The sequence below is a fragment of the Dermacentor silvarum genome, chromosome 10 (genome assembly GCF_013339745.2).
Source record: "Dermacentor silvarum isolate Dsil-2018 chromosome 10, BIME_Dsil_1.4, whole genome shotgun sequence".
Lineage (NCBI taxonomy): Eukaryota > Metazoa > Arthropoda > Arachnida > Ixodida > Ixodidae > Dermacentor > Dermacentor silvarum.
Window position 1 is genome coordinate 70,881,809 of NC_051163.1, and position 19,252 is coordinate 70,901,060.

At 42.5% G+C, this 19,252-nt stretch overlaps 1 long non-coding RNA gene across 3 annotated transcripts; it reads left to right on the forward strand.

The window, feature by feature from the left end:
• The first annotated feature begins 404 nt into the window (after positions 1-404).
• On the forward strand, positions 405-13,293 carry LOC119466026 (uncharacterized). Of its 3 annotated transcripts, none has more exons than XR_005194986.2 (5): positions 405-860; positions 3,159-3,259; positions 6,323-6,527; positions 9,068-9,281; positions 13,109-13,293. It is a non-coding gene; the product is annotated as an uncharacterized LOC119466026 (long non-coding RNA). The 3 variants fall into 3 exon arrangements; XR_005194985.2 differs by having other exon boundaries at positions 406-860; positions 3,178-3,259; XR_005194987.2 differs by having other exon boundaries at positions 406-860; positions 3,178-3,255.
• The last annotated feature ends 5,959 nt before the right edge of the window (positions 13,294-19,252 follow it).

Below are 19,252 nucleotides of genomic sequence, written 5' to 3' on the forward strand. Positions count from 1 at the left end.
AGAAAGGTTGGCGGCTCGCTTGCTCGTTGAAAGAGGATTTTAAGTCTCACTGTAAGCGTTTACTTTACAGACGAAAGGTTCGAGCAAAACATACGCAAAATGAATGAGAACTGGCGTTAGAAAACGCCAAAATAAACAAAAATTTAGTACCGAATGCCTACAGTTCGGACTGAACCTGGATACCAAAATAGCCCCTCCACCCCTCCAATACTGATTGCATAGTGTACAATCAATATTGCATGGTGCACCGATAGACTAAGATATCACGTTGCTTTTACATTGAGCGTTAGAGCATTATTCTGAGCGGTTCCTGACACCATCCGCAAAAGTGAATTAGGAGGTGATATTTTGAAATCGAAACTGAAACCTGTTCAGGCACCGCGGCCGTAGCGTCGCCACTATCGCTGTTTACAGACATGGCGTCGTGTTATGCTGCGTGCGTATCTCTGTGGTGATGCAGTCGTCGTTTAGTGACTTTTTCTTTTACTCTCTCGTGATGTCGCTTTTATATTGCGCTCATTAACGAAGGAGGAACTTCTGGGCCGGATATGATGCGTCATACGGGAGGAACTAATTCAACAGCAACCTACTGCAACACAACCTCAGTGATCCCTTTGTTTGATTTGCGGACGGACGTGATTCGTAGTGTTGGAGGATACCGTCTTCAAATGCTTCCGCACAACAGTGAAAAGCAGTGATGAAGTTCCTTCTCGACAACGCGCTCTGTGGCGAGGAGAAATGCTTTGAAGTCCGGGTACATCGGGAAGTCGGCACATTGCCCCAAGACCAACGGACGCCCGGCAATCGGCAGCGCGGCACATCGCCACAAGACGGACGGACGCGTGTTTTTCGTGCCAAAGGTAGGTAGCCGTGCATGCTATCCTTTTTACGTTGCGCGTTATCATTGCTCTATGCATTGTTTCCCTGGAAATCGAACAGCGTGGTACCGAATGCGGTTGCAATGGCGCTGAATTTGCTTGCGCACTACGTTTGTAGAGATTAGTCGCTACTAATACGCGCTGGTAATGAGATAAGACGTGCGCACTACCACTCGTAAAAATTTCCCAGTATTAGACGCAAAGATATTCCGCCGGCAAGATGATCACCGTGCATTTTAAGTTTACGGTTTGCATTAAACGCTGTATTGACTCGTAACGAAGCCGAAACGTCGGTATGAATACGTCCGAGCTACAGCGCTAAAAAATATCTGCAGCCACCGCGGTGTTCTGCTAACCAAGAGTCGATACCATAAGACAAATTACGTTGCATTTAGAAGTGTTTGTTTTGCGGCTCATTTTGTTTGTACGGAGCCGTGATGAGTGTGCACGGTTGCACTTTTAATTATCGGCGTTTAAGGAATAGATTTAAACGATTATATGTGTAGCGTGACACGGAAGTTGATAGCTGATGCATATTGAGAGAACTTCGTATTACAGTATCCTCGGCGGATTTACGCAGTTACAGAAAATGCTTCTCTTTAATTACGTTTTTCCAGATTTCATTTTGCACTGAAAAGGGCTGTTAAACCGAGGTAGTTCGTACAGGACTGCAAGAAAACTGTGCCTGAAATACACAGCTGTGTTCTCGTTCTATTTGCGTAGTAGTTTTCTGTTCATTTTACAAGTGTGGGACAACTGCAATGGCAAATTGTTGGCTTGCGAGCCTGAGTGGTGGTTTGCTGTGGTTATCGGCGGAACACTGTAGAACAGTTGCCATTTCTTTCTTAATAAATGTATGCACTGATTTGTACAAGCTTTATTTTTTTTATTAGAGAGACTGTTTGAATGTGAAAATTTCGATTCTGTGCAACAGGTCCAAAGGCATTTAATTTCATGACACTGTCAATATGGAAGAGGCAATACTGTTCCAATTGCATATTTTATATCAAGCTGTTTGTAAAATACGGCACATGTTGGCTTCGAATGGGCAGTAAGCTTCCTGCACTGTATGTGTGCCCATGCCTTGAAGGTACACCTGAGCTTGAGATTATTAGTTGCCATTTGGTGCACTACGTAGATTGTGGAAGACGTCTGCTGCTTTCTATGTGGCGATAGGTTCATCAAGAAACCATTTACATGCATTTCGCTTGTTCTTAGAGTGAAATAATGACTGCATATCACTGTCAGGAATTATAAAGCACCTGCTCTACTTCCTCTGATAGTGGTGTCGTAAATTTGAATTTTCACCTGCATGGAGCAAGAAAGTGGGCAGAGTTGTGTGATCTAGAACTTGTCGCACATTATATATGTGGTTAGGCATTATGTATGTGGTCAAGCATGCTTAGAATTAAACCGCCACCTGACGTGGTTGCTTAGTGGCTATAGTGTTGGGCTGCTAAGCACGAGGCCGCAGGATCAAATCCCGGCTACGGCGGCCGCATTTCGGTGGGGGGAAAATGTAAAAAACACCCGTGCACTTAAATTTAGGTGCCCGTTAAAAGAACCTCAGGTGGTCCAAATTATTCCTGAGTCCCTCACTACGGCGTGCCTGATAATCAGATGGTGGTTTTGACATTTAAAACCCCCATAATTGTTTTTTGAATTAAGCTGCTTTTAATCCAAGGCAGGTCAGCTGGAATTGCCTTGGCATAACACATCACTACTGCCACACTCAGAGCAAGCATGCTGTAGCTGGTACTACTTTGTCGGACGTAAACAGACCTGCGGAAAGTATAAATACTGAAAAAAAAAACTGCAAATTTCCGAAAAGTTCCAGAAATTCAACATGCATAATACCAAAGGTGGCTTAGCAGATTTTTTGAACTGTCACTGTGAATAGAACATCACATGGAAAGAAACTTATTGTACACTTATTACACTTCAGGTAACACCTCAATAACTTCAGAAACACATTTCCTTCCTGAAATCTCAGACTGTGGAGTAGCTACTTTAATGTGTCAGTAGGTGCACCTCATTAGTGGGATCAGTTGGGGTCCTTTCAGTCTTTATTTGCTCATAATAAACTTATCGGCTGATTGGTAGATAATGCGCAAGTGCTAAAATAGTCCTTGTGTTTGTCACAGTGTCATCTCTTATTCAATGCAACAGTTGTCTGTGTGAAACTGTATGCTTTTGTATGTAATAACCTCTAAATTGACTAGCATCTGTTGTGTCACTCGACATAGTTTTAGAGCCTGTCCTGTATTTCTGTACTTTCAGAAAACCTGTTTTTTTTCAGCCTCTTCCTCTGCAGATGACGTTGGTGATTAATATCTGTGAGCAGCTCTGACCTATGCCTGAGTGAAGAGACATATAAGTAGGTAAGTCTAGGCTTTGTTGTTAAATCAATTTGTCATTATTGTTGTCGTAAAATCGATTTCTGGAATTTCAGTGTGACGTCTCGTGTGGTCGGGCTGAATGAATTGCAACTGTGATGCATAAACAAGGGAAGTAAGGCATGTTGTTGGGCTAGTCAGTTCATAGATTCAGCAAAAATTTTTAAACTGCACAAAGAAGACACAACGTGAACAGAAACGTGTGTGAGCTTCAATGTTTCTGTTCACGTCTTGTCGTCGCGCAGTTTAAAAATTTTCTTGAAACAGGGGAACAGGCACAAGTACTGATTTTGAATGAAAAACTTACTGAATGTACAAAATATATCTACCATAAGAATTCAAATGCAACCAATTCTGAAACTACTTGAAAGTGGTTGATTTCCAGGTTTAGCTGCACTTGTAACAGCAGTCTAATTTAGACTCCAAAACATGCACTTGAGACTACTGCATGCTTAGAAACCAGCTTCAGTGTGATTACATGTTGCACATCCGTGTAATTATGCGTAACAAATATTCCTGTTCGCATTTCAATTTATGCTATAACTGAGTAAACTCAAGAAATAGTGTGCATATGCTTTTGTCAGTAACTTCCATCTCCATCTGTTATGTGTGCCTCATTGTCCTGTACAGTAGATATTATGTATGCTTTTCCAAGAGTCAATGAAATTGCTACTTATTGCAAAGCTAGGAGCAGGTGTGGCTCACACTGTTTTTCGCTGTTGCTTTGAGTGTTACATATGGCTGTACATTATCCCGTGGCATTGTCAGTCTCTTAACTATTCGGTGGCATCTCAAATAAATGCTAGACTAGCTATTGATAGGTGTAGTATAAATGAAGGTTTCACTGGCAGGCACACAGAAAGTTGATGCTTTCTGAGGCATAAAATCTCTGTGCACCTACACCTGCAATCTTTCATTGTTTTTTTGCATGAGAAGTGGAACACACAAAGAAGATATTCCTCTTATTGTGTTCAACTTGGTGCCATGGTACCATGAATTTATACTAGCCAGTCCAAATATTATTTGTTTTTGTTAATGTAATCTTTGACACATGCCAAGAGAACTAAATTGTGGTTTTTCGCATTACAACTTTTTTTAGAACAAACACTGACCGCTTATGATAATGTCAAAAGCAATGAGGAAAACCAACCGTATCATCTGGCATGCTCACAGAAGGCACTACAGATACAAGTGTTTAACCTGAAATAACATCTTTTTTATAGACAAAGTTATGCCGTCCTGGCACACATCTTTGGCTGTTGCTATACATTGTTACAATTAATTTGTTTCGCTTTGGGATTTTTCAGGAACCTGGTGCTATTAAGTAGTGGACGACTAGCGCATTTATTAAAGGGCAGCTAAATGGCTACCATACCCATTTTTACATTGTTTTTGGGCTGTCTCGCTCTGTCATCAACATTCCCTAGTTTCGCTAGCCATTTAGCAGCTCTTGTAATAAATGCACATGCACTCAACTGTTTAGTAGCGCCAGGTTTCTGAAAAATGCAAAAACCAAAAAAGAAGTTTAGAGGTGCACTGGATAGCAAAAGTCATAGACAAGTGTGTCAGTGTGGTTTCAATAAGCTGATCAAAACGAAGCGATGGTGTATACCGATAAAAACTTGTAACTGTAGTGCCATCTGTCCACATATGAAGGAATTCATTTTTTTTTATTTGCCAATGTACTAAAGTGTTTACCAATGCACGGATCACCAATCCTAAAACTCCACTTATCTGTAATCTGTAGAGTCAACTCGACCCATTTCAGCATCGAATAAGAGCACATTCAGAATGGGGATGGCAGCTACATTGAAGCAATGAAGGCACAAAAAGCACTATCTGGTGTCCGTCTTTTTTTTTACTGTGCTCACATAATGTAGCACCTTTGGCCTATATAGCTTCTACAGCTTAATGGAATAGAATATATCACACATGCACTGCAATCGACTACATTTTTGGTGCAAAAGAAAGTCATGCTAGCAACTAATGAATGCAACCTTTAGGTTGCAGGCGACAAACCTTCACGAGGTTGGCTACCCAAGTTAGTTCCTGGTGCTCGTTGCGGAAGGCCTGCTCAAACAGTCACTGCAGAGGCAGGTGTGTGCTGAATGGCAGGGGTTGCCACCATTAACAAGATAAAGGATGCTGCAGGACCGTATATCACAGCCTTTCACACAACTTAAAAAGCACAGCAAGCAGACATCAACTTTGTCTATTCTGCACCAAACTAGGTAGCATTTACCAGGAATGCCACAAGTGTAAAATGTAAAAAAAAACGGTAAAGTGTTGTCAAATGCAGAGAATACATTATATATCACATTGGATTATTCTGTGGAAGAAGCTACATAGGCTAAACAGGCAGATGTGCGAATGAGGCTGCGTGAGCACAGTAACAAAGTGAAGATAACGGCACCAAATGGTTTGTTGTTCCTTCAATTCTTAAAATGTGGCTGCCGTTCCTGTTTTGAAAGTACCGTATTCTAGGTAGAAATGGGTGTGAGTTGACTCAACAGAATGAGTGGATTGTCAGGGCTGGTCACGTATGTATTAGCAAATATTTTGTGTTGTCAAAAAAATTGGAATTCCTGCATATGAGCTGAAATTACCGTGCAAGCGTCAGCATTTTTTTTGCAATTGTTTGCTGTTGTACTAATGATTACACTTATACATGTATTCTCTGACGCACAAGCCGAGGTACAAGATGGGGTACCGGGAAATAAAAGTTCTTGAATGTTAGCAATATGTCTGGGTGTGTTCATACGCTTTATGTTGACCTCACCTGTATACACTATACTAGCATTTCAAGTGCTTCCATGTCCGAAGCTATTGAGCTATACAAGAGAATGTGTATGTTGGGTGAATAATTCTGCAGTTACAGTTATATCTTGAGAATGTGTTAGTTTGAACTGTGAAACTTGTCATCAGCACAAAAAAGGGCTTGGGGGTTTTTCAGAAATCGAAGGACCTAACCTACAAAATATTTTTATACAAATGTGCTTTAGTGTTATGAGTATCGGTCAAAGAAATAACACTTCATATCTATTGCAGGTGCAGATTGGTGTAGGCTTTGTGCTGCCTTATAACAGTGGCAGTATATTTAAAGTGTACATCAGATGCCAAGTGTGCAATAGATGTGGGCCTGTGGACACCAGCAGAAGCTGGGGAAAGACGCCTGACTGGGCAGGCCTGCCGCACAGTTTGGATTCAACCAGAAAGCTTGCGGCAACACCGGAGAAAGTGGCTGCTGTGAAGAGTAAGTGAACAGTTACCTGAATTTTACCTGAGTTACCTGAATGATTTACATTCACTACTGTATATCAGAAACTTATCTGGATGAGTAGCGTTGACACAGCAAAAAGAAATGCCAAACAATGATTGATGCTAGTGCCTACTGTTTATTGTCTTAAAGACAAGTGAGATTTTCAGCACCTTATGTTCCTTGAAAAGTGTAATGCAGACTTGACATCTTCGATCATAGTTTTCCATGCTGCAGCATTCATCCTAATGCTCTTGAAAAAATGTTTGAGTAAAATTAATTTGGTTCTGACACAGCTTGGCAAATTGTGTGGTCTGAAAAGAAGCTATTTAAACCACTGTCTTTCCAATGTGGTGACAGTGGGGATCTATTTGTTATAATCTGCAACATTCAGAGCCATGCGATTTCTAAGCACACCTGTCTTATTGAAATTTGTGACATGTGTCCTATCAGTACTTTTGGCTTACTTGCAGCGATTTCATTTTATTTGAGAATAGAAATGAAGAAAGAATTACTACACAAAGAAAGCACCTTGCACATTAGTGGCATGTCAGTTATAAAATGGATATCTGTATTTGTCGTGATAAGCCTGCGATAAATTATGCCTGTTGTCGACGCCAAAAAAAAGCAAGGCACTGAGGCATCATACAAAGTTTCAGCACTCGCCTCCAGCTTGGATTAGAGCAGATGACTACACAGTGTGACTGTAACTAGGCTTTTCCTTTCTGTGCAATTTCAATTTCTTTGTAAATCTACTGCCAGTAACTCTTTTTTTAGCACCCACAAACAGTCTCCCACAATTTCCATTTGCTGCAAGAATATGTTTATTAGAAATAAACGAGCATAACAGATTGCTTTGTTTTACTTTGAGACACTTCCTTAGGCTACTTTACATTGAAGATGTATTGCAGGTCAGCTTATCAAAAAAACAATATGGTGTTTGAACAGTGATACACAAAGACATTGATTGGAGATGATGCATTGTGGACAGCACAGAAAATCAAGGACTAAGGAAACAACACAATATTGTTGCTGTCTAAACTGAAGGTTTATTTAGAAAGCCTTGGTGAATATGACAGCCTTGATATAAATGAAGAAAATTTCTTAAAGGGCCCCTAAACATAACATCTGACAGTTGATATTTCAAAGAAATGTGCGCATGATGTAGAGAATGCCATGACCATAGTCTGGTGAATGCGGCAGTGCTATGTGCAGTGGGAATGCCACAAATAAAAAAAAACTCATTTACTGCTCCCCTGGCCTTTCTGGCACTGCCTCCGTGCATCACGATGTCAACAGGGTGCTCCAGGTGACCTCGGCGTTAGGAGCAAAAGCTGTCGACCAGTCAATCATCGAGGAAGGACAGTACCGACATGACGAGAGCCAATTTTGTGTTCTGAGAATGCCGGAGGGGGTCGCCCATTGTGCAACACTGAAGCGTTTGTGAAGGTTCCATTAAGCTATCTTAATGGGGAGAGTGATTAGGGGCAGACAATGGAGGAACCTTACTTCTGCCGTGCAATGCAATTCGTAGCTTTAGCTGCACTTTGTAGTGTAGTATGAGGGCACGAGTAACGAGTGTAGCGAAGGAGTGAGAAACAGTGATGGCTTATCAGCGGTTTATCAAATGCCTTTACTTGTGCTATTACTGTAGCGCTATGTCAAAAAATTCTTGCAGCTTACGTTCATGTGCACTACAGTTCTCGCTTATAACAATCGCAGATATAATGAATTATTGGTTTAAAATGACCGCATTTTATTGCATTTATTATTTTCTGACCATGCCTGTTCAAACTGTGTCCACATATAATGAACATACTCAATAGCACCGTACTGTTAAAACAAACATGTCAAATCTGATCGCAGTAAAAGGAGGGTGCACACCAAGTTCTGAAGTTTGCAATTGCGACGGGACTTGGCGCATCCTCTGCACCAGTTTAGTCATGACGATGATTTAACTGCGAAGATGAGTGAGTGCTGCACGTGGATTTCAGAAATCACAAGGAAATTCACTCTTTTTCAACCGTGCAAGGGTAATCATGCTTTCAAGGCATTTCTCCAGTGTTCTTCAGAACGAGGCCGTGCAGTGTATAATGGTATTGGACTTTGGAAACTGGTGCACATGGCTCCCTCAGGTCACGTGTGCTCTGTTCTCAGTGTGACACTGCTTACAATCTCGGAGGCCACGATGGCACTCGTTTTTGCACTGTTCTCTGCGTGGTACTGCGCCTATTTGAACCAATTTTTTGCTTTCTCCATCAATTTCCTTATTGCAAGGTTAAACTATAAAATATGACTGCTTGCTGCCCACAAGGTGGAGAAATTTTATTAGTTTAATATCCTTTACAGAAAGGTTAATTTCGTGGTAAGAGTGGGTTTAACCCAATTTTTATAACGCTTGTTCGAGGTGCAGAAATGGGAAATTATGGGATTTTATCACAAATCAAAGGACCTAACCTATACAATATTGTTTTATGCAAGTGTGTTTTAGGGTTACGATTACTGGTAAAAAAAAATATACTTTCTATCTGTTGCAGGTGCAGATTGGTGTGGGATTTGTGATGCCACTCAACAAGTGGCATTACATACTAAAGTGTACCTTCGAAGCCAAGTGCGCATTAGGTCTGGCACAGCACCTGTGGACACCAACACAAGCTGGGGAAAGAAGCCCGACTGGGCCGGCCAGCCGGACTATCTCTGATGCATCTGGGAAGCTTCTGGCAACACCAGAGAAAGTGGCTGCTGTGAAGAGTAAGTGAACATTCACCTCATATAAGAAACTTGACTGTATATCTGAAAGTTATCTGGATAAGTTAACGTTGATGTACACACAATGGAAAGAAATGCCAAAGCAAGAATGATGCGAGTGCCTATACATGTGTCTTTTTCTTAAGCCGTATATATGCACTGTCAAAGCAGCATAGGATAATATCGAGATATTGGTTTCTTGCGAAAACTGTCTGCAGTTTCCCCTATAATCGGTTTCAATGACAAGCAATCAAGAAAGTCAGATGGCAACATGTGCCTTAATTGAGCATAAAGATGAGGAAAGAATTACTACACAAAGAAAACACCTCGCACATTATTGACATGTACGCTATGACATGGATAGTTGAGCTTGACCTGTGTGCAGCTTCCTATAAATTTTCATGCCTGTCATCAGTGCCCTAAAAAAATCAAGGTGCTAGGCATCATGCATAGTTCTAGAACTCGCGGCCAGCCTGGATTAAAACGGATGACAACATAGTGTGGCTGTAACGCCTAGTTTTTCTGCGCAGTTTCAATTGCTTTATGAATGAAGTGCCAGTAACTCTTGTACTGCCATCAACAGTCTGCTGCAAATACCGTTTGTTGCTAAAAAGGTTTTTAGGAACAAACGAGCATAAGAGATTGCTCTGTATATTCAGATGCTTCCTTAGGCTTTTTTACATTGAAGATGTAGGCTAGCTTAGCAAGGAAGCTATATGGGGTTTCAAAAGAACACTAAAACATTAGTTGCCATCATTGCAGCTAAATAAAGCATGGAAACCAGCCATGACTACGGCTTGTACATTCAAAATATTTTATGCCTACTTGGCTAATGCTAAAGTTACGACCCGCTTCCTCGCCCACTGCATGAAATACAGACTGCGAGCAACAGGCTAACGGTAGCAGATGACAGAACTAGCACCTTGCAGGCCTCCTGCATTCGTTGGAGACATCTTAGGTTAGCAGCGCGACGATCTACATGGAAGCGAGAGAAGGGATAGGAAAGAGTGCTGACTTACAATTTTATTGCGCACATAACCAAGGTTTAAATACCACGCTAAGGCACAAAAGAAAAAACAGAAAGGTAGCACGTGTTCAGGACTCAGCTTCCAACATACGATATGCAAATCATGTGGTTAAATATTGCACTTCTTAATCGCACAGTGACAATGAAGGGGCACTGACACAGCGCTCCTCAGATTTGTGAATTTCGAGCGCTTCAATAATTTCTCTAGGATGTTTGTTTTTGTTGCGACTGATAATTTATGCGCCATCAAATAAGGGTTTGCAACGGTGGTCTCTGCAATGAATACCAAGATGACCAGAAACAGAGTTGAAAACGTGATTATTATGCTCCTTTAATCGTTCATTGAGACAGCGTCCCGTCTGACCAATGTATTTGTGGCCACAGGAAAGAGGAATGTTGTAAACAACACCTACAGCGCACGTGACAAAGCGGTTATTATGGTTGGTTCTGCAGCAATTTTTTTTTCTTTCTTAAGGATTACAGTTGACCTGCCTGCATAAGCGTGACAGCTTATGTGGTGCCAAAAACACAACATCGTCACCAGCACGCCGACCAACTTTCTTGATATTATGGGACGTGTGGATGTAAGGGATGACGCTGACTTTCTTCCTGGACGTGGCAGAATCTGAGTTGCTAGCTTTTTATTGCTTTTGCAAGCTTCCAGTTACTGACGTCAGCAGACTGCCTGGGTCGCCCGATTGCTCAAGTCTTCGGGCCTGTTTCCCGAAACTGGTTTCCATTAAGTGGTGACAGGACTTTGAAAGGGAATTAGTGAAGCATAGGCTCACGATTCCTTGCTGAGCTTTGAATGGGCTGAGTTAAAAGGTAAAAGAGCTTTGCAAGCTCTGGGTTCATACATCCAGCACAGCTGGTTGTTCCTAAAAATGAGTCAGGTCTAAAAACCTAATCGAGTCGGCAACTGGCAGCTCATGGGTTAACACAAATGTATGAAGACATTCTTTAAACAGCGATAAAGCATCACAGCAGCTAGTTTCGACAGTGTCGGCGTCAGTATCTAAAAGAACCAAAAAATCATCTACAAACCTAAAAACTTTTTCCACGAAAGACGCAAGGAGTTTGGAAAGTGCACAGCCGTGAGTGGCTAGCAAGATGTCACTCAGCATGGGCGCTATGCATGAACCGATGTAAACCCCGCACCTTTGTAGATACGTCTTCCCGCCGTGCACTTTCCAAACGCCTTCTGTCTTTCGTGGCATGTTTTTAGGTTTGTAGATAATTTTTTAGTTCATTTAGATACTCACGCCGACACTGTCAAAACTAGCTGCCGTGATGCTTTATCGCTGTTTAAAGAGTGTCTTCATCCATTTGTCTTAACCCATGAGCTGCCAGTTGCCGACTCGATTAGGTTTTTAGACCTCAGACTCATGTTTAGGAACAACCAGCTGTGCTGGATGTATGAACCCAGAGCTTGCAAAGCTATTTTACCTTTTAACTCGGCCCATTCAATGCTCATCAAGCAAGAAATCGTTTGCCTATGCTTCACCAATTCCTTTTCAAAGTCCTGTCACCACTTAATGAAAACCAGTTTCGGGAGACAGGCCCGGAGACAAGCAATCGGGCGACCCGGGCAGTCTGCTGCGTCAGTAGCCGGAAGCTTGCAAAAGCAAGGAAAAGCTAGCAACCCAGATTCTGCCACTTCCAGGAAGAGAGTCACCGTCATCCCTTACATCCACACGTTCTCCCATACTCTCAAGAAGTTGGTCGGCGTGCTGGTGTCAATGTTGTGTTTTCGGCACCACATAAGCTGTCATGTTTATGCAGGCAGGTCAACTGTAATCCTAAAGAAAGAAAAAGTTGCTGCAGAACCAACCATAATAACCGCTTTGTCACATGCACTGTACGTGTTGTTTACAACATTCCTCTTTCCTGCGGCCGCGAATACATTAGTCAGATGGGACGCTGTCTCAATGAACAATTAAAGGAGCATAATAATCATGTTTTCAACTCCGTTTCTGGTCATCTGAATATTCATTGCAGAGATCACCGTTGCAAACCCTTATTTGATAGAGCACAAATTATCAGTCGCAACAAAAACAAACATACCAGAGAAATTATTGAAGCGCCCGAAATTCACAAATCTAGGGAGCGCTGTGTCAGTGCCCTTTCATTGTCACTGTGCGATAAAGAAGTGCAATATTTAACCACATGATTTGCATATTGTATGTTGGAAGCCGAGTCCTGAATATGTGCTACCTTTCTGTTTTTTCTTTTGTGCCTTAGCGTGGTATTTAAACCTTGATTACGTGCACAATAAAATTGTAAGTCAGCGCTCTTTCCTATCCCTTCTCTCGCTTCCATGTAGATGGTCGCGCTGCTAACCAAAGATGAAACTTTACCAACATGCCCGTTAAGCCACCCTTGGGTTAGAGACAGTCTAGCCAAGTTGTGGCTCCCGAAATCTGAGAGAAATTTGGGTGGTTGAAGAGCAGACAAATTATGCGAAATCGGAAGCAATAAATCCGCCTGACGGTGCTTCGAATGCAGCTGCCGTTTCACTAAACTATGCAGTAAAGCCAAACTCCTAATGAGAAGAGGCGTAGCTTTGGCAAACACCTACTAATATCCATGCGACTCAGCAAAACAGTGTGATGCATGTGCATACATTCTCACTGAAAATAAATCTGCTCTGCCATGTGCACTGGGTAGCATATTTGTGTGTAATATATGCTGCATTGTATTATTTGAAACTTGTTGAATCTTTTGCAGCAGATTTCCTACATTCACTTATTACTACAAATGGTTTCAATAACAATTTATTTCTATATTTATTGCACTCTTTTAGACTGCCTGGAGAAGTACATCGGGGAACATCCGATGGGGCCACCAGCACCACCTCCAGAGCACCACCTTGCTTCTGTAACGAAGCACCTTTGGAGCTTCTTTACAGAAGCGGGTGCGAGGGCAAGCGAGTATGGAAGACGTGAATCGCCTTAACCTATTGCATTTTTTCAATAAAGTGTGAAGATATAGAACATATTATGGTGCTATGCATTGATTCCTTATGGCATGAAAATGTAGCGGCATACTTGGCCACATGTAGATACAGACTGCACACTTTGCAAGACTCAAGAACGCATGAAGATAGCCCATCATGAGCTTCCTAAGTGCAATGGCTGCTTCTTCGATTCATTACACAACTTGCATTTGACCTGATGTGCCCACTGTTATACCCAGCATTCCACCCATCGCCCAGCATTCCACCCATCACCCGGCATTCCACCCATCGCCCGGCATTCCACCATCACCCGGCATTCCACCCATCACCCGGCATTCCACCCATCACCCGGCATTCTACCCATCACCCAGCATTCCACCCACTGCCCAGCATGCCCATTACCATAATCCACCGTGATGATGGATGATGGATTCCATCATGCCCAGCATCGGGCAAATTTTCAATAGGGTTGCCATGGGGATATCGCTAAATATAGATGTATGTCTAACAATAATATGACCTCATTCCGTATGCGTATGCTCAGGGAAGATTGGTCTTCTGTTTATGATAAGCTAGACCCAAATGAGAGCTATCGTGAATTCTTATCTATATTCACTAGTCATTACAACAAATCTTTTCCTTACGTAGGCGCCAAAGCTAACAGAAAAAGAAGAAAACCTTGGGTAGGGCGGGAGCATATCAAAATGATCAAGAAAAAAAGTCGCCTTTTTAAGAAGTTTTTGCGCACAAGAGATATTAAGGATTTTGAGGCCTTTAAAACTTACAGAAACAAACTAACTGCGGCATTGAAAAAGGCAAAGACCTCCTACTATAACCACATGTTTTCTGACATCTATCGACGGCGCCCAAACCAAGTATGGAAAGCCATCAATCAGGCACTGAACCGCAAAGCGGGTCAGAATACTCTAACGGAAATAACCATTGGCGGGAACAAACTTTCCGGTGTGCCTTTAGCTGAGCACTTCAGTGAGCACTTTTCTAATGCAGTGCAACCACTGGGAAGCATTGCTCATACTCGTATTGCTTACCATAATGCTGATACATTTTTTCTCGCACCTACAGATGAGGCAGAAATAGTACGTACATTTCTTTCCCTAAAAAACAGTAAAGCTGTCGATGTCGATGGATTTCAGGTAGAAGCGATTAAGCACGTAATTGACCTGCTTGCTCCTTCTCTAGCTTACGTGTTTAATCTAGTCTTTCAGTCTGGCTGTTTCCCAAATCTCATGAAAATCGCAAAAGTTTCTGTTATATTTAAAAGTGGAGATATTAATGATGCTAATAATTACCGACCAATTTCAATAATACCTGTATTCTCTAAGGGATTAGAGAAAATAATATTCTGCCGCGTAAATAGCTTCTTTAACAAACACAATATACTTTCAGAGTATCAGCATGGTTTTCAACGTGGTAAATCTACACAGACTGCGCTGTTAGCTCAAAAAGAATTGATAATTAAGAACATCGAAGAAAAAAAGTTTACGCTTGGTGTTTTCATTGACTATAGCAAGGCCTTCGATACCCTAAACCATTACATTTTACTCGGGAAGTTGAACGCTTATGGGGTACGTGGTGTATCTAATGCATTGTTTAGTTCATATCTGTCTGAGAGGAAGCAATGCGTTTCAATTGCTAACTGTTTTTCTTCTTCTAAAACCATTTCTTGTGGCGTGCCTCAAGGAAGCATATTAGGACCAATGCTCTTCATTATCTACATAAATGATATTGTTAAGATAAACAATGATGCCTCATTCCTACTCTACGCCGATGACACTAGTATTTTTGTTTCTGGACAAAATTCAACTGAAATTGTTGCCAGAACCCAAAGTGTACTTTCAGATGTGCTGCAATGGTCCACTGCTAATGGGCTACGAATAAATGCGAAAAAAACAAAAGCTGTTTTTTTCAGATCCCGAGGCATGGAGGTAAACGTGAACCAATCATTAACGCTTGAGGGAATACCCGTTGAAATAGTAGAGAAACATACAAAGTTCTGGGTGTGACTTTTTCTGCTCATATGACATGGACTTGCCATATTGAATCCCTGACCAAATCATTATCGCGTGCTGCTGGTGTTCTGTCACGATGTAGGCACTTTCTTCCAGAAAAAGCTAAACTTCAGATTTATCATGCTCTGTTTTCTTCCCATATAAATTACTGCCTGTTAGTCTGGGGCACCACAACCCTAAGTAACATAAAAACAATTCACCTATTGCAGAAGAGAGCACTTCGGTACATTGCAAACGTCCCGTGCAATAGTTCTACAGGTACATTGTTTGCTCGCTATAAAATAATCAGTGTGAAACGCATATTCGATTTTCGTTTGATGTATGCTTATTTCTTCGCAAAGGAACAATTCAGAGCGTTTATTAAAGATTCATCCAACATAAGCATGCATTACACGGATTCACGCACCCGCAGCGCCGACAGGTGGCTTGTTCCTCGTTCGCGTACGACCTATTTTTTGCAGTCTCTTAGATTCACAATGCCATCCCTACTTAATAAATATGAAGAGAAAGACTCTAACTTTTCTACGTTTACAAAAAAACAAATGCGTGAATTTTTTCTAACTCTTGTGTAAACTTTTTTATAATATAGTTTCGAACATGATCAAGAATGCTTCATTACTCTTTATATCGCGTTTATTGTTTTCGTCATTTTTTATGTGTTCACATGAACTCCGAATATTTCAGCTCCAAAACACAACCGTCCTAGAGTGTACTTATATATCCTCATTTGTTCTACTGTTCCATTGTTGTATTTGCACAACCTCTTTTAAATTTTTTTTTTACCTGCATCTTTTTTTTCTCTTATTGTAAATTTGTTTTTGAAAGTATGCATTTTAACACCGCTGTCATGTACGTGGGCCCTTAGGCATTTTCAAGTGGTGTTATTACCGCTTTTCGCCTAAGGGACCCCCAACTGTCGTTGGAAATAAAGATTTGATTGATTGATTGATTGATTGATTGTCAATACCCACCCCCGCACAAGACCCTCTCACGCGAAGACGCAGTAGCATGGCGACAATTACAAACCAACACATACCCCCATTTAAGCAGATTACACGCAATACACCCTGCACTGTACTCGTACAAATGCCCCCTTTGCAACGACTACGCTTCCCTGTATCACACCACATGGGCATGCCCCAAAATACAGGTAGTCCCGCATATACCCAACCCCACACCCGAGCAGTGGGAGGCCGTGCTGACTAGCTCGGACCCTCGTGACCAGCAACAACTGGTGCGGCGGGCCCGGGAGACAGCAAGAGCCGCAGGAGCCCTGGACTGAGGGCACCTCCCAACACAAGCAGGAAGACGCCTGCTTGTTTTTGTTTTCTTAATAAATGTTTTCCTCCTCCTCCTCCTCCTCCTCCTCCTCAAAACTAAGATTTATGGTTTTCTTAAAATTAGGCACTGGGAGGCACGCGAAGACCACCTGTGCAAATAACTTATGTGGCCAGGTGGGCACAAAGTGAGAGGATAATTATCGCTGTAAGCAGCCGAATTCACTAAAGTTGAACAATTATTTTTTTTTGTCGACTGCAGTAAGTGGGTATGTTTGTATTGAAAACTTAGAGACAGTAGTGCTTCTACACAGTATCGGTCGGAAGAATTATTCTAGCGTGTTCGTGCTCCGAGATATCCGACTCCAAATTTCTATTGTCATACTGCGAAGAGTTATGGAATCGACGCGGGAGTGGTTTATGCTTTGCGTTGCTCTGGAAGGGAGGCATTTTGAACATTTTTAGGGCATTGACATCCTGATGGGTGAAGTGTTGTCATGAGATTTGTGCATGACAACATCAAACTTAAAAGGGCAGTATATATGAAATATTCGTTAACATAGCTATAAAAAGGTTTCTGTTGTTGATGGTGTACTTAATTCTTGGAAATCAGCAGTCACTTTATTTGCGTAGCTCAGGAAATGACCATGCCCGGTCGCCTAGTTACCATTACGCACGCGCATTGCCCTCCGGCTTCTCCGCTCGCGCCATTATCTCGGCATGGCAGCTGACGCCAGCTTTACAGGCTGCGCGGTCGGGTGTTACCACAGCTTTACGGGTTCTTCGATTTTTTTTTATTTCGCCAGCCGTCAGGGGACAGTTATTACCTTTGCCAATGCCTCCGCCGCGTTGTCAGACTAAACGCCGCACCCAACAGCCGCATCACATCATGGAGGAGCTTTGCGCCAATCCTCACTCTCTTGCATGCGTAATCATGCGAACGACAATTAAAATTTGGAGTTGGATATCTCGGAGAATAGACATGCTAGAAGAATTCTATTAAGTGAAACTGAGTAGAAACACGGCTGCCTCTAACTTTTCAATACAAACATACACACTTACTGCAGTCGATAAATAGTTAATTATTCAATTTTAGTTAATTCGGTTGTTGACAGCGATAATTATTATCTCACTTTGTGTCCCCCTGGCCACATAACTTATCTGCCCAGGTGGTCCTTACGTGCCTCCCAGTGCCTAATTTTAAGAAAACCACAAAGCTTAATTTTGAACACCCGGTATATCTAGCCTGTATTGTTTCTTAAAATAAAATTTGGGATGATCTGTCGCAGGTCCGTTATAAATGCGTAAGCACGGGTCCGTCTTTGGAGTTCTGTTGGGACACCTTGATTTCCTTAAGAAGATTATTTGTGTTCGGCTGAGACAACTTTGTTTGCTTTGGAGCTCCAACGCGGCAACCACTACGCTGGTTGTTTACGATATGCGAGTCACCGCGTATGAAGAAGACTCACGACGCCACCTACAAGAACGATGTGGCCTAGTAGCCGAAAGCGCGAGCCGGCGTCTACATGTTTTGTTTCCCACGCGACGTCATCCTTTTACACAAGGCGCGCATCTGCTCCCGTTCCTCTAACCACGCGTGGTTAGCGGCCAACGCCCGCGCGCTGGCGTTGGACGCTGACGTCACGCTCGTCCACTTCGCAGCCGCTGCTCGACCTCGCTCCGCGAGAACGGCCACTCAGATAAACGGATCCGGCGGCTTTGAGGCTCCTATGCTTAATGTACGACAATAAAACTGCGAAGTTACAATGAAAAACTTGTTGCGTACGAACGGCACTGTGCTCGTACTTGATATTGTGAACGTGTAACAGTGATCACACTTCTTTCTGGGGTTTTACGTGCCAAAACCAGTGATCACACTGAGTGCTACAGTTTAAAAAAAAGTTGCCTATGCGAAGTTATTAGTTTAGCTGTTAGTTGTTATTATTTATACATGAACACTTCAGTGAGAGATCTCTTTCATTAACCAGATTGGTCGCGGAACCGATGACAGCCAATGAGGCAACCGATGACACCCCAATCGGGAACTGAGTTGATCAGGTGCGAAGGCGCTCGCGCGAACATCTGCGTGCATGGCAAAAGGGACGTCCCCTCGTTCATCCGACGCTACCGATGGGAAGAGTGGCATGGCCGGCGCCAGGAGGTCCAAGGTGTTCATGAGAAAAAATAACTACGGCAACTTCGCGACACCACTCCCCTACGCAATAGGTGGGGCGTAAACTCGTAAAGGCTCATGGGAAACGTCGTCTGCTCGGCGCTTCCGGTTCAACCGCTGACGGTTCCGGCACGCGTTTTTCCGTTCGCGGGGCCGGCCGCGCTTGCTCTCTGTGCACTTTCATCGCAAGGTATCGCCCATGCTGCAAATATCTAGAGCCTGTGATGGTCGCATCGATGACTGACCAATATATCTGAGCATAACGAGTCATTTAAAATATTTTTGTAGCCGAATCGACCGAACACGTCAGTTAGGTATGCGTGTGGTCGCAGTCGCGGGCTTACTTGAATGACGAGTCGCACTTTCTTGTTCTCAAGTGTTCAGATCAACGATGTTCAGATCAACGATGTGAGTGATCTTGTTACATTTCAATCGTGAATGTCAGATTTGTACTAGAGCCCGTCGTATTACTAACGCGTTTGCCTTTCGTAGTCCTTGATAAATGGCGTTG